General features: G+C 41.0%; 1 protein-coding gene across 1 annotated transcript in view; it reads left to right on the top strand.

The window, feature by feature from the left end:
* LOC137346034 (aryl hydrocarbon receptor-like) overlaps nucleotides 1-15,848 on the top strand; it is a 226,928-nt gene that overhangs the window by 111,137 nt on the left and 99,943 nt on the right. The gene's annotated exons all lie outside the window — the stretch shown is intronic.

Raw genomic sequence — 15,848 nt, 5'->3', positions numbered from 1 at the left:
TGGAGAAGTTCTCAATGTATAAGTTGATATGATTGCATTGTATTTAGTAACAATGTCATTTCATTCGTTGCCTTACAAAATTTGTGCATTCTACCTGACAGGAGTAGTAGTCATCTAAAATGTTTTATATCCAATAGCAAAGTCTAGAAGTACCATGAGTTGTTTTTTTTTAAATCTATTTTTTCCTAACCCGACTATGGAGAAGCAGATTAGATGGTTTAGAAGGAGTAACTGTTAACAGTCTGGACTGCTATTTCTGTTAGAGAGGGAGTCTCTAACTGTTCATGTATATTAGTCAATTTACTGAGGTTTTAAAAAATCACTTCTTTCAAGATGCTGGAATAGTGGGATCGGTAAACCAAATAAATTTTTACGGACTATCCGTCTAAGGTTACTAAATCCTTACCCCTTCACGTCACCAAAGCACTGTCTGGGGAAGTAATAGATGCCTAATGTGGCTTGCTTAAATGATCTTGCATCAACCAGTCTGAATTATATTAATATTTACATTTTCAACTCTCCCATTAGGATACATGAGCTACTACTGAATGAATTAAACGCCCCTTGCTAGAGTAATCAAAAAGGGAGTCCTGTTTGGGATTTAATGAACTATCAATTCTTTATTAACAAGGAACAATTTATGATTTCACCAGACGAAAGGTTATCGACCTGAAACCTTAACTGTGTTTCTCTCTCCATAGATGCAGAGTATTTCCAAAACTTAGTTTTTGCAGCAGCTGAAACTGTCTGACTTGTTTAATGTTTAATGTCAACATGCTCATCTTTTTATATGTTGCTTCTCAAAGCAAATCAATTATTCATATACTAACCAATCTGAATCTGCCTTGTGGTAAGATTTTTGGTGTTTGGTGCGAAAACTTGGATTGCTACATGCCAAACACTTAAAGGGAGCAAATGTTTAATTACTTGAGAAATGTCAGATCTACTCAAGTTTCAAAACATTTTATTTGGTTTGCCTTTAAATAATAATGGTACGGCAGAACATAGGAGCAGGAGTAGGCCATTCAGTCCATCGAGCCTGCTCCGACATTCGATACGATCATGGCTGATCATCCACTTCGATGCCTTTTTCCCACATTACCCCCATATCCCTTTGTCACTGGTATTTAGAAATCTGTCAATTTCTGTTCTAAATGACTGAGCTTCCACAGCCCTCTGGGGCAGAGAATTCCAAAGATTCACAACCCTCTGAGTAAAGAAATTTCCCCTCATCTCTGTCCTAAGTGGCTTCCCCCTTATTTTGAAATTGTGTTCCCTGGTTCTAGAATCCCCAACTAGGGGAAACAGCTGCATCTACCCTGTCTAACCCTTTAAGTATTTTGTAGGTTTCAATGAGATCACCACTCATTCTCCAAAACTCTAGAGAATACAGGCCCAGTTTCCCCAATCTGTCTTCGCAGGACAGTCCCGCCACCCCGGGAACAAGTCTGGATTGTTGCAAATACCATTTTTAGGACATTGTGTATTTTTAGTTATTTCTCTGAGTGATTAGCACTGTTTGATTCCCTACAGCAAGCAAAGAAATTACCTGGTTAACTGGTTAAAACACATTTTCATGTTTAATCATATGCATATGAGCTATAAAGAGAAAATGTGATGGGTACGTGTCGAGTATGGTCTCATTACCCATAGTCCATTGTTCTAATCCCGAAAGCTTCTTGTTGAAGGATTATGCTGGACCCAATCTTTATTCAGTCTTGCATTTGTTTTACAAAATCAAGATTACATACATGCAGGTCCTCACTCAAAACTTCATCCAGTTTCAGTAAGTGTTTCCTTTATATACTAAGACCCTAATTAACACTCTCCACCTGCATATGATCAAATGCAATTAACAGATTCCCTTTTTCTTTAAATGAGAGTTTAACATACAAACATTACAAAATAAATTCTATATTCTGTACAAAGTATTACATTGCGAGATGCCCCATCTCTCGGATCCCTAACAATTTGTACAAGTATTTTTTGGAAAACAGATAGTTGATGACTTGCATGTACTCATTTAATTTGATATTTCCTTCCTCTCTAGCATTTGTTTCAATCCAGCAAGGTCAGTCTGTACCTTTTCTCGCTCACAGTTTTTGTAGAGTGTACAATATCCCACAAGGAACGGATATCTACATCACATTCAATGAGTATTTTATCTTCAGTATGCCCCTTGTTCAGAATGTCACATAAAATATTTGACAATTGGAACCCCATATCCACTGTCTCCACAAGAGCCAGTGTTTTGCAGCTAAAGTATTTTTTACAACACTTTTAATTTTCTTAGCTTCAAGCTATAGGATGACACTTCCCATACTCATCCAGCAGAAATATTATGAAACCAGCTGCACTCTAATACCCATCAGCAAGATGTGAAGCATCACTAAAAAAAGATTAGTTTCATTTTTTTGGGTCACCTAAGGATGGGAACTTTACAATTTCTCCAGATTTAATTTTTTCTTCATGTTTTATTTGCCCTTAAAACATTCTTAACTGGAGTGTTTCATTCTCGTACTTAACTCCAAAACTAGCATCAGGTCTAGTCTGAATGCGCAACTAGTTTAATTGACCTGTCAAGCTATATCATCTTTCTGTGATGACCGAGCACGATTAACCCGGATGAGAGTAACAGTCTCTAGATTGGATTGTTGACCCACTCTGCTTAATATCTAAATCATTATATTTAAAAAGCCCCACAAGTTTGACTCCCAATCTTCAATTCTACTCTAACCTTAACATCTCAGATTCTGCAGTACCACCCCCATAAGAAATCATCATCATGCATCATGAAGATGCCTGAAAGTTTCCTTTTGTGATGCTAATAAAACATTGCAGGATCTGCTTTTAGTTAAACAAAACTAATTTTCAGCAAAACAGATCTCACCGAGAAATACCTCACCCTGGAAGCATCATTAAGGCCTTAGACACATTTGTTTAGTTGCATCTGCTGCCTCTTTAGGCGGTTTCAGCAACACTGCTTTTATGTCGATTGATCTACGCTCCCATGAATATGTTGACAAAAGAGCCAAAAAATTAAGCTTACTTTTCCAGCTGTGGGAGAGTCCACTCTAACATCTGTATGACCTAGTTCCTCTTCAAAACCCTCGCAACTAGCCTCGCTTTAAGCTGGCTGTCCCTTATCTGGTACCTCAGAATAAACACTAAACACTCTCTCCAACTCCTTTTGTTTTGCCTCTCTGAGTTTATCGGCAGCTACCGAAACCTCATGGTCATGAGGACTTCTGCTTCTAGTTCTATTGTAAGACTGTTCTTCAGCCTTCATTTCATTGTGTAATTTATTCAAACTATGGCCTCTACCAGCACTTTGATGTCTTTTGGGACTACTAATGTCAGATCTCCCTCTCGCATTATCGGAGGCTCTTTCTCCTGTACATGATCATTTCCTGTCACAAGAGCCACTTCCAGACACACCATTAGAACTTGCACTGTGTTTTCTTACTCTGTACTCTTTCACCCCATTTTGCCAGTCCATGGACCTCGCTTCTTGGCCATCAACCTGAACATTCAACCAATATTAACTTGTCATTAGATTTTCTTGCATGTCCCACAATTGTCACTTCCCTGCACTCACTAAACCCCTCTGGAATATATGTCACCCAAGTACCTACTCAGGACAGTTGGCCTTTGGATGTGATAGCTCTGTCCTGCACATCATTATTGCTCACATTACCACTATCCAACCCTTGATCTGCCGTATTCTGTTGCTCAGGACCTTCATCAGAAAACACATGCGACCATACGAATTAGGAGCGGAAATAGGCCATTCAGCCTGTTGAGCCTGCTCTGCCATTTAATAAGATCATGGTTGATCTATTTCTGCCTCTAATTCCAAACTCCCATCTACCCCCGATAATCTTAGATTCTGGTTAGACAAGGGAATCAATCTACCTCTGCCCTAAAATATTCAATGACCCCGCTTCCACCATCTTCTGAGGCAGAGAATTCCAAAGTCACACAACCCTCAGGAAAACAATTCTCATCATCTCTGTCCTAAAAGGGAGATCCCTAATTTTCAAACAGTGCCCCCTAGTTCTGGACTCCCCCACAAGAGGAAACATCCCCTCGACATTCACACTGTCAAGACCATTCAGGATCTTATATACTTCAATCAAGTCTCCCCTCACTCTTCTAAACTCCAGTGAAAATCAGCCCAGTCTGTCCAACCTGTCCTCATAAATCAACCCACTCATTCTAGGTATCAATCTAGTAAACCTCCTCTGAATCGCCTCCAACGCATTCACATCCTTTCTTAAATGAGCAGAAATGATCACTTGATGTACCAGGTGCCTCATTTCCTGAGATTTTCTAATCAATCCTGATCAATCATGAGGAATGAACCTTAACAGTTTGATTTCCATGTTTGATAACTACTGCCTTATCATCGCGACCTGTTACCTTGCCAGGGCCTTTCCATTCCCATGACCCTCTCTTTTATAATACACTAAATCTGCTGAATTAAATCCTGTCTCAGGTGGCCTTATACACATCTCTCTGAATTTTCTCTGAGACCTCAGTCTTGATGAAAGCCTGTCTCCTTGCATGTAAAGCATTCAAATGTGCAGAAAAAAAATGGAACTAATTGTAGTACCTTCTAGAGCAGGAGGACTGTTGCACAGCATCGAAGGCAATTTGGGATTTTGCCCATAGACCAATTGATGGGGACTATACCCTCCAACTATCTGAAAATAATTCTTTGAATGCACCGCCCATGCAGTTTGGTTGATCAGCTAAGATTTTATGCAGCATTTCATCAATCATTCTGTGATTCCTTTCACAGTGCCCATTGGTAAAAGGGGCTGTCAGCTGCGGTATTCATATCCATAATGTCCATGTTTTCAGACATGTCTCTGAACTCGTCATTAGCAAATTCCCCTCCATTATCAGTCAGAAACTTAGCTGGTGCCTCAAGTCCAGTCCCTATCCATTTTTCCATATCATCGATAATCACACTTTTGTCCTTGCTATATATTATTGTAGAAAGACTAAATCTGATTGTCAGGTCTCTAAAATATAGAATGAAAAAATTTCTGTCTTTGTCCTATACCTTTTAACTCCATGGCAACTACCTTGTTAAAGTCATGTGCCAATAGAAGGCTTACAAGCTGACATGACGGTGTCTTCTGGTACTTCACAGATTTCACCAATCTCTTCAATTACCCTAGTATTCTCTTCATCAATCACACCTGCATTCTTTAGCAGGGTTTTTAATCTTTCACAAGGCTGTGCAAATTGTCTGTCTAACCTTAAGACAATTTGATTTTTTCCTCTGATTCTTATCACCTGCTGCCAATAATAATTCTCTAACACTGACTAGAAACATCAGGTTTTGTTAAGGAGATACAGTAATGCCCTGACTGGGTAAACTGCAAATTCACTAACTTTCCAAAAACAATTGCCTTATCCTGCGCCATATAAAGTTTAATTCTAGCCTTTTTCGAAGGTTTACTCAACAGTAAAGGTACCTGACTAGAGACTACATCGGTATTGATAAAGTGGCTTACTCCAGCTATTTTAGATGGAATTACAGCTCTCTTCAGTGACTTCAATGTGTTGCCATCACCAAATCTAAAGCAAGTAGTACTTTTATACTTAACTTTGTGTTGATTCTCCCCATACTGATTGAATCCAGATAACACTGTAACCAATCAGTTCCACATAGTGTCGATATGCGAGCACTATCTAATACAGCACAGTTGAACGAATCCGCAAATAGCACATTCAGCACAGGACTAAAACTCCTTGTGACCAGTACAATCCGTTCAGATTCATCATTGTCTTCCTCTTCTACCTCAGAATTTTCTGTGTCATGTGTTATTTCGAGGACCCTGCCTCTCCTCTTTGGGCAGTTCATTGCATAATGATACATTGAGTCACACCTGAGGCTGTTCCTTGGGCATTCCTGGGATTCATTTGCCTATTATTGCTGTTCCAATTCTGTTTTCTGCTGTAATAGTCAGACCTGCTAAAGGTGCTTTCATCCTTATTCCTCCTGTCTTTAACTTTTCCATTTCAAAATCCAGCAATCATTTGAGTCCTCCATTCTTTGTGTTACCACAGAATGTCCCACTTGTTCTGCCAAGGCTGCAGGAAATGACTGTTTGCCCAGAAATTTATTTTAAGGCAGCAGACATCTGACCCAACAGGGAGTCTTTTTTCCGAGAACCGAACTCCAGTTAGAACCAAGGGCCTGTCCATATGTGATACCCTTACACAATCTAGCAATTTAAATGTTAGCATCAAACCAGAGCCTTCAAAATTGATTTCCTCAATCTTCTATACAGTCTGTTAAAGTCCGTTTTGTATTTCCCCCATTGAATTACCATCTGTTTTCCGGAATCCATCAAAGTCTGACTGTGCCTCTTAGGCATTTCAGAGGTCATTTTCTTGTAAATCTCTTGCAAGAATTCTGCCAGAAGGTCCTCTTTGGTAGGACATAACCCATGTCCACATATCCACTTTGTTCTTCCACTGGACGTATGTTTGACTCGGAGAACATTGGAGGGTAATCATACCCTGACAATTTACACTTATTTTCTGCCATTTTCCACAATAGCCACTGGGATTTTAGTTTTCTATGTGGAAAAAAAAATCTTTGTTTCCAACCTTCACCTTTAGGTAACTATCCTCTGCTGCCATGTTCTAATCCTGAAAGCTTGTTGTTGAAGGATTATGCTGGAGCCAATCTTTAGTCGGTCTTGCATTTATTTTACAAATTAAAAGATTGCAAACGTGAAGCTCCTCATTCAAACCTTCATCCAGTTTCAGTAAGTGTCTCCTTGTATATGCTCAGGTGAGACCCGAATTAACACCCTCCACCTGCATATGATTAAACATAATTAACATACATGAGTATATAATATGCAACTTGTGGAACTTAAAAATGAAATGGGAGTAATAAAGAACACTGATTATGTTGTATAGTTTCTTCTGTTAGTTAATTTCAATACTGAAGACTGCATAAGTGGATTTTATTCCTTTTGTCCATTCATAATTTTTTTTTACTCATTAAAGTATGCAGAAAATTATACCCTGATTGACCTATATGAAGTTTCATGTTTTTAAATATTAAAAACTCATACTTGGGTATGAAACATCTGCAGCTTCAGACATGCATTTTTAACTGCAGCGGTTCAAGAAGGCAGATCACCACCACCTTCTCAAGGGCAATTAAGGATGGGCAATAAATGCTGGCCTTGACTGTGACGCTCCCATCACATGAACAAATAATTTAAAAATCGGTATATTGTGCTGCAAAACACAGCCTCTGAAATGAAATAAATTGCACAACCGTCTGATCTCCAAGCTATTCACCATTTACAAGACAAATGGGCGGGCATATGACTTGCTCATAGGTCATGGCTAAGGCCATTTTGTGATTGGTAACCATAAGCAGCATAATGGAAGTTCATGAAATGTTTGTTTAATTGCTGGTCAGGTCATCACCTCCCCACGATGACAATGCTTGAAGTGAGATTTTGTTTCGTAAACAATTATGATTCTCAGCTTGTAACTCATTGCATCTTTGGCCTGGACTTTGGAGCTTGCCACAGAATTGATTTATAAATTGTATTTGCATCGAAATGACATGAGGCTCTTCCATCACTTAGCATCATGTCTGGAGCCAATAATTAAATGCCACATTCATGCCATTACGTAAGCCACAGATATATTGGTGCTGCATTGAAACAGGATACCCATGCCTTTCTGGCATTTTTATCAGATAATGCTAGACTTTCTTGCATCCCGTATGTACATTAATAACATCTTATATTTACAAAACACAAAAAACATTTCAGGATTTTTCCTGTAGAAGACCAGTGTTAAAATGTTTGGGTGTATGTATCCCACACTTCATCAGTTATTTTTGTCCATTATATCTATGGGGTGTGCAAGAATTGTGGCTAAATGAGTTCCTACATTTTTTTTTATTTGTTCTTGGGAGGTGGGCATCACTGGCTAGGCCAGCATTTATTTCCCATCCCTAATTGCCCTTGAAAAGGTGCTGGTGAGCTGTCTTTTTGAACCGCTGGAGTCCTTGTGGTGTAGGTACACCAACAGTGCTGTAAGGAAGGGAGTGTCAGGATTTTGACCCAATGACAGTGAAGGAATAGCGATATCGTTCCGTGTCAGGATGGTGTGTGGCTTGGAGGGGGACTTGCAGATGGTGGTGTTCCCATGCAGATGGTATACACTGCTGCCACTGTGCATCGGTGGTGAAGGGAGTGAACTTTGAAGGTGATAGGGTGACAATCAAGCGGGCTGCTTTGTCCTGGATGGTATCGAGCTTCTTGAGTGGTGTTAGATCTGCACCCATCCAGGCAAGTGGAGAGTATTCCTTCACACTCCTGACTTGTGCCTTGTAGATGGTGGACAGGCATTAGAGAGTCAGGAGGTGAGTTACTCGCTGTAGGATTCCCAGCCTCTGATCTTGTAGCCACAGTACTTAGATAGCTGGTCTAGTTCAGTTTCTGGTCATTAGTAACCCCCCAGGATGTTGATAGTGGGGGATTCAGCGATGCTAATGCCATTGAATGTCAAGCGGAGTTGGTTAGATTCTCTCTTGTTTGAGATGGTCGTTGCCTGGCACCGGTGTGACACGAATGTTACCTATCACTTACCAACCCAAGCCTGGATGTTGTCCATATCTTACTACATCTGGACATGGGCTGCTTCATTATCTGAGGAGTTGCGAATGGTGCTGAGCCTTGCGCCATCATCAGCGAACATCCCCACTTCTGACCTTATGATGGAAGGTCATTGATGAAGCAGCTGAAGATGGTTGGGCCTAGGACACTGCCTTGAAGAACTCCTGCAGTGATGTCCTGGGACTGAGATGATTGGCCTCCAACAACCACAACCATCTTCCTTTGTGCTAGGTTTGACTCCAACCAGCAGAGAGTTTTCCCCCGATTCCCATTGACTCCAGTTTTGCTAGGGCTCCTTGATGCCATACTCAGTCAAATGCTGCCTTGATGTCAAGGGCAGTCACTCTCCCCTCACCTCTTGAGTTCAGCTCTTTTGTCCATGTTTGGACTATGTCTCTAATGAGGTCAGGAGCTGAGTGGCCCTGGTGGATCCCAAACTGAACGTCACTGAGCAGGTTATTGCTGGGCAAGTGCTGCTTAATAACACTATCGATGACCCCTTCCATCACTTTGCTGATGACCGAGAGTAGACTGATAGGACAGTAGTTGGTCAGGTTGAATTTGTCCTGCTTTTTGTGCACAGGACATATTTGGGTAATTTTCCACATTGCTGGGTAGATGCCAGTGTTGTAGCTGTATTGGAACAGCTTGGCTAGGGTTGCAGCTAGTTCGGAGCACAGGTCTACAGTACTATTGCCGAAATGTTGTCAGGGCCCATAGCCTTTGCAGTATCCATTGCCTTCAGTCATTTCTTGATATCACGTGGAGTGAATCAGATTGGCTGAAGTCTGGCATCTATGATGCTGGGGACCTGGAGGAGGCCTTTAGTGGTTCTGCAGGGATGGCAAAATTGTGGCATATAATCCTTGGCCAGTTGCTTGAATTGACTGAATTTAGAAATGGATAGCTGCTACCTTAAGAGAAAAATTCCATTTCTGGGATGAAGGTTCACAGTGATTTCAATGTGAAGCTCAGAAATAGCCAATATTGAAGCTCTGAGTCAAGAAGTTTAAAGTGACTTGTGTTTGAATTAAGCCTAGCCTCACAATCTCTTTCACTTCTTTTTCAATTCTGACATTTACAACATCGGTGTCATTAAGGTGTATGTTTAAGCAGTGTTCTCTTTGACTAACCAATGCTGTGCATAACCTCAACAAACTTAATTTTAACACTAGGTGCAAAGTGAGGAAAATGTTACATTTCCCAGTACTGAAATCCCTTATTTTAAGAAGTGAAGTTCTTCTGTTAATTTGTGTCTGCTGCTATGGAATTGAAGCAATATTATGTTCTTCTCTGCACTGTTGAAAATGTTTTGCCTTATTATTATCCTAATTTTGTGGCACAGTTGTTCAATATTAGAGATACAGCACTGAAACAGGCCCTTCGGCCCACCGAGTCTGTGCCGAACATCAACCACCCATTTATACTAATCCTACACTAATCCCATATTCCTACCAAACATCCCCACCTGTCCCTATATTTCCCTACCACCTACCTATACTAGTGACAATTTATAATGGCCAATTTACCTATCACCCTGCAAGTCTTTTGGCTTGTGGGAGGAAACCGGAGCACCCGGAGAAAACCCACGCAGACACAGGGAGAACTTGCAAACTCCACACAGGCAGTACCCGGAATCGAACCCGGGTCCCTGGAGCTGTGAGGCTGCGGTGCTAACCACTGCGCCACTGTGCCGCCCATATGTTCAATGAATTTGGATAATCTCTTTCATTTCTGGTAGGGAAATTTTGAAGATAATTGAAGGGGTGGAGTGAAATGTGATGTCATGAACAATATGTAAACAATAACAACTTTTTTTATATGGTGTCTTTAATATTCCAAGACACTTCACAGGGACATTATCAAACAAAATTTGACACTGAGCCACATAAGGATATATTCGGACAGATGAAAGAGGTCGGTCTTAAAGAGCACCTTAAGGGAGGAAAGTGAGGCAGAGAGGTTTCAGAAGGGAATTCCAGAGAGTTAAGACCTTTCAGCTGAAGGCGCAGCTGCCAATGGTGGAGTGATTTAAAATGATTGAATAAGATCTGCTATGCTTTAATAGTATGTGCTTGACAAATTATTCGGAGTGAGTAAAGCTACGCTTGCTATGTCATTGGCGGGGGGGGTGGTGGATGGGGGATGTAATAGGGAGAACATTTTCTATTGAAGCTCGTGAAACTTGCTTTGTAATAACACACTTGCTCACTTAGTGTATGCAGATGTCACAAATTGGAGCTTATACCCATGTGTGCGCATTTACTGCCTGAGACAAAAGTATGAATTTGAAAAGAATGTGAAATCAACACCCATTGATCTGCATTAATGGTTCGTTGGTTAGAGTTGGAAGCAATGAGCACAATATCTTAATTATATATTTTCTGTTTTCATTGTTGACTTGCAGCATTATGGTATGGGCACATTACAGAAGTAAAGAAATGAACAATGTGGTGGGCAGCAACAAATTTCTCAAAAAGCTGAGCATGCTTTTCAAGTCGTACATCAGTAACTATTGTTTAGAGAAATGTTTTCACTGTGAGTTAGATGTTTTGAACATAGCCCATTTTAGTTTTAATGTGTTTTTGAGATTGTTTTTGTACTATGTTCTTGCAGTGTAAAGGCACTTATTGCAAAAGTGGAGAGAGTTCATGAAGTCTAAAACTTAACAATTGCACCTCAGAGCCTTGAATGTCAGAGTTGTTCAGACTTGTCCAAAAAAACCACTGAACCAGTTACAAAATTGAAAGAAAATACTACAGTTGTACCATTGTGACAGAAACCAAAAGTCAAACTTATTAATGGAGGTTTTCTGTAAGCCACATATGCCACCTGCCAGCCCACAACGATGTCAAATCGTTGAGACCAAGGCAGCACTGTACTTTTAACATTGTAATCTATACATGATGGTGTGTATAGTATTACATCTTTGTATTTAATGCAGTCCCAGCTGTAACATTAACAGCCAGGTTGCTTATGCCATTAAAGTGAGGCCCAATTGTAATTAAGAATCCTTCTGTGTCCCCATTAAGGCCATTTGTTGGTTTGGATATTCTTATTGCTCTTTTTTCCCTTTGTGCCTATTTTCCCACCAATATGGCATACCTTGAAACCCAAGTTTAGTCCAAAGCTTCAATACTACTGCCATTTCTGGACAGCAGTCTTTCTAATGCTTTTATATTTGTTCATTTTGTTCTATCTATGTTTGTATATTTGTTTTTGAATCATTTCCATATGCTTACATTCACACACTTATGGCCATTGCTCCTCTTCCTTCTTCTCTTGTGCCTCTTTAGCATCAGGCAAAAAAAGAAAGCTTATGTCAGATGCCAAGACTTCAATACTGCAGAAAGCCTGGAGGGATATAGAAAGCGTAGGGCTGAAATTAAAAAGGAAACTAGAAAAGCAAAGAGAAGGTATAAAAAAATATTGGCAAGTAAAATCAAGGAAAACTCAAACATGTTTCACAAATACATAAAGAGCAAGAAAATAACTAAGGAAAGAGTAGGGCCATTAGAAACCAAAAACTGAACCTGTGTGTTGAGGTGAAAGATGTGGGAATAGTTCTTAATGAATACTTTGGGTTGAATTTTGTTCAGCTCCTGACATCGGGCTGTGTGGTGGGTGGAGCCAGAAGATTAGAGTGGCACCAGTCTGCCATAGAGCCCAACACCAGGATTGCCGGGCCTGAGCTTCCCGGCGGCAGCGAGGCTCTGTGGTGGCCCCCCCCCCCAACCACTCGGTGACGGGATCCAACTTTAAATATTTTAAATAAAGGTCATGAATACATTTAAATACAATTCCCCGCGATCTTACCTGTAATTCGAGATCTTCTGTGTGATGGGCGGCACTCATGCGCCTTCACTTTCCTGTCCAGGGAAAGCTGGCGCCACCAAGGTGGGGAAGGGGGAAACTTGGATTTTTAGTGTAGTGTGGGATTGGCTGGGGGGAGACGGGGTCAACTCTGCATTTGTAGTGTGGGGGAGGAGGGGGGTGACCTCTGCACTTAGTGTAGTTGGTGGGGGTGAGAGGGCAACCCTGCAATCTAATTTTTTTTTTGAAGGGGGGAAATGGGCTGTACAATTATTTTCGGTGTAGTGGGGGTGGGGTACAGGGTTCAGCTCTGCTGTCTCTAGGCAGGTCTGGTAGCCCTTTAAAAATGGCGCCAGTGCCTGCATAGAGGCAGCTGATGCCATTCATGGCATCGCTATGTGATTTGGAAGGGGGTGCAGCCCATCCTGCATATTTAAATGAGCCGCCGTGCACAAGATTGTGCTTGCGTGCCACCATTTCTTCCACCCGCTGCCGTTCTTGCCCTTTGTGTCCATTTTCACAAAAGACAGCGACGAAGCAGTCATTGCAGTTAATGAGGAGGAGTGTAAAATAATGGATGGGACAAATATAGTGAACGAGGAAACATTAAGGTGCTTAGCATCCTTAAAAGTGAATATATCAGATGAAATGTTTCCCAGTTTGTTAAAGGAAGCAAGGGAAGAAATAGCAGTGGTTCTGATCATTATTTTTTAATTCTCTCTGGCTACAGACATGGTGCTGAAGGATTGCTAACGTTGTACAGTTGTTTATAAGGGGAGGAACGGATAGCCTGGGTAACTACAGGCCAGTTAGTTTAACTTCCATGGTAGGCAAATTATTGGGAAAAATAACGAGACCATATAAATTGTAATGTAAAACCATAGAGGAATTACGGCATAGAAGGAGGCCATTCAGTCCATCGTGTTCGTGCTGGCTGAGAAAATTAGTGCCTCAATGTAATCCCACCTTCCAGCACCTAGTCCATAGCCTTGCAGATTACAGCACTTCAGGTGCATGTCCAGGTACCTTTTAAATTCCAGATACCCACCACCCTCTGGGTGAAAAAGTTTTTCCTCATGTCCCCTCTAATCTTTCTACCAATCACCTTAAATCTGTGCCCCCTGGTAATTGATCTCTCCGCTAGGGGAAACCGGTCCTTCCTGTCTACTCTATCTAGGCCTCTCATAATTTTGTACACCTCAATTAAGTCACCTTTCTGTTCTAAGGAAAACAACCCTAGCCTATCCAATCTTTCCTCAAAGCTGCAACTTTCGAGCCCGGGCAACATTCTTGTAAATCTCATCTGTACTCTCTCCAGAGCAATTATGTCCTTCCTGTAATGTGGTGACCAGAACTCTACACAATACTCCAACTGTGGCCTAACCAGTATTTTATACAGTTCCAGCATTACATCCTACTTTTGTATTCTGTACCTCGGCCAATAAAGGAAAGCGTTCCATATGCCTTCTTCACCACCCTATCTACCTGCCCTGCAACCTTCAGGGACCTGTGGACATGCATTCCAAGGTCTCTCATTTCCTCTACCCCTCTCAATATCCTCCCGTTTATTGTGTATTGCCTCACTTTATTTATCTTCCCCAAATGCATTATCTCACACTTATCTGGATTGAATTCCATTTACCACTCTACCAAGCCATTGATATCTTTCTGGAGTCTACTGCTGTCCTCTTCACTATCAACTACATGGCCAATTTTTGTGTCATCAGCAAATTTCCCAATGATGCCTCCCACATTTACATCCAAATCATTAATATATACCACAAACAGCAAGGGACCCAACACTGAGCCCTGTGGAACATCACTGGAAACTGCTTTCCATTCACAAAAACATGCATCGACTACTACCCTTTGTTTCTTGTCCCTGAACCAATTTTGGATCCAACCTGCCACATTCCCCTGTATCCCATTGGCTTTCATTTTACTGACCAGTCTGCCATGTTGGACCTTGTCAGATGCCTTACTAAAATCCATGTAGACCACATTCACTGCACTACCCTCATCAATCCTTGTTACTTCCTCAAAAAACTCAATTAAGTTAGTAAGACATGACCTTCCCTTAACAAATCCCTGATTAATCCGTGCCTTTCTAAGTGGCAGTTTATCCTGTCCCTCAGAATAGATTCTAATAATTTACCCACAATCGAGGTCGGACTGACCAGCCTACAATTATTTGGCCTGTCCCTTGCATCCTTTTTAAACAATGGTACAACGTTCACAGACCTCCAGTCATCTGGTACCTCTCCTGTAACTAGTGAGGATTTGAAGATGATCCTCAGCGCATCCGCTATTATCTCCCTGGCTTCCTTTAACAACCTGGGATGCAATCCATCTGGCCCTGGTGATTTATCCACTTTCAAGGATGTCAGACCCTCGAGTACTTCCTCTCTCATTATGCTTATCGTATCTAATATTTCACATTCCTCCTCTTAAACTGCAATGTTTACATCAACCCTCTCCTTTGTGAAGACAGAGACAAAAAGCTCATTAAAAACCCTGCCCACATCTTCTGTATCCATGCATAAGTTCCCTTGTACATCTCTGATAGGCTCTATCCTTTCCTTGGTTATCTTCTTGCTCTTAATGTACTGACAAAACATCTTCTGGTTTTCCTTGATTTTACCTGCCAATAATTTTTCATGTCCTCTCTTTGCTTTTCTAATTTCCTTTTTTACTTCGCCCCTGCACTTTCTATACTCCTCTAGGCTTTCTAAAGTATTAAGATTTTTGTGATCATCATAAGCTTTCTTTTTTCTGCTTTAACTTACCCTGTAAGCTTCCAGATAACCAGAGGGCTCTCGATTTGGCAATATCACCCTTTATCTTTGTGGGGACATGCCTACACTGTGCCTGTAGTATCTCACTTTTGAATACCTCCCACTGGTTTGCCACTGATTTTCCTTTGAGTAGCTGTATCCAGTCCACTTTCGCCAGATCACCTCTCAGTTTTGCAAAATTTTCCTTCCTGCAATTTAGAACTTTTACTCCTGTCTTATCTTTGTCCTTTTCCATAATTATGCCAAAACCTACTGTATTATGGTCACTATCTCCAAAATGGTCACCCACTGTTACTTCATCCACTTGCCCAGCTTCATTACTGAAGACTAAATCTGGAATTGCACCCCCTCTCGTTGGGCTTGTGACATGCTGGCTAAAAAAGTTCTCTTGGACACAGTTCAAGAATTTTGCACAGTTCAAGAATTTTGTCCCCTCTGTGCCCTTCACACTATTTGTATCAGTTGATATTGGGATGATTGAAATCCCCAACTATTATTGCACTATAGTTTTTGCACTCAGAAATTTGCCTCCGTATTTGTTCTTCTACCTCCCCTTCACTATTTGGGG

The sequence above is a fragment of the Heterodontus francisci genome, chromosome 2 (genome assembly GCF_036365525.1).
Source record: "Heterodontus francisci isolate sHetFra1 chromosome 2, sHetFra1.hap1, whole genome shotgun sequence".
Taxonomy (NCBI): Eukaryota; Metazoa; Chordata; class Chondrichthyes; order Heterodontiformes; family Heterodontidae; genus Heterodontus; species Heterodontus francisci.
This window is presented reverse-complemented; position numbering and strand designations above follow the sequence as displayed.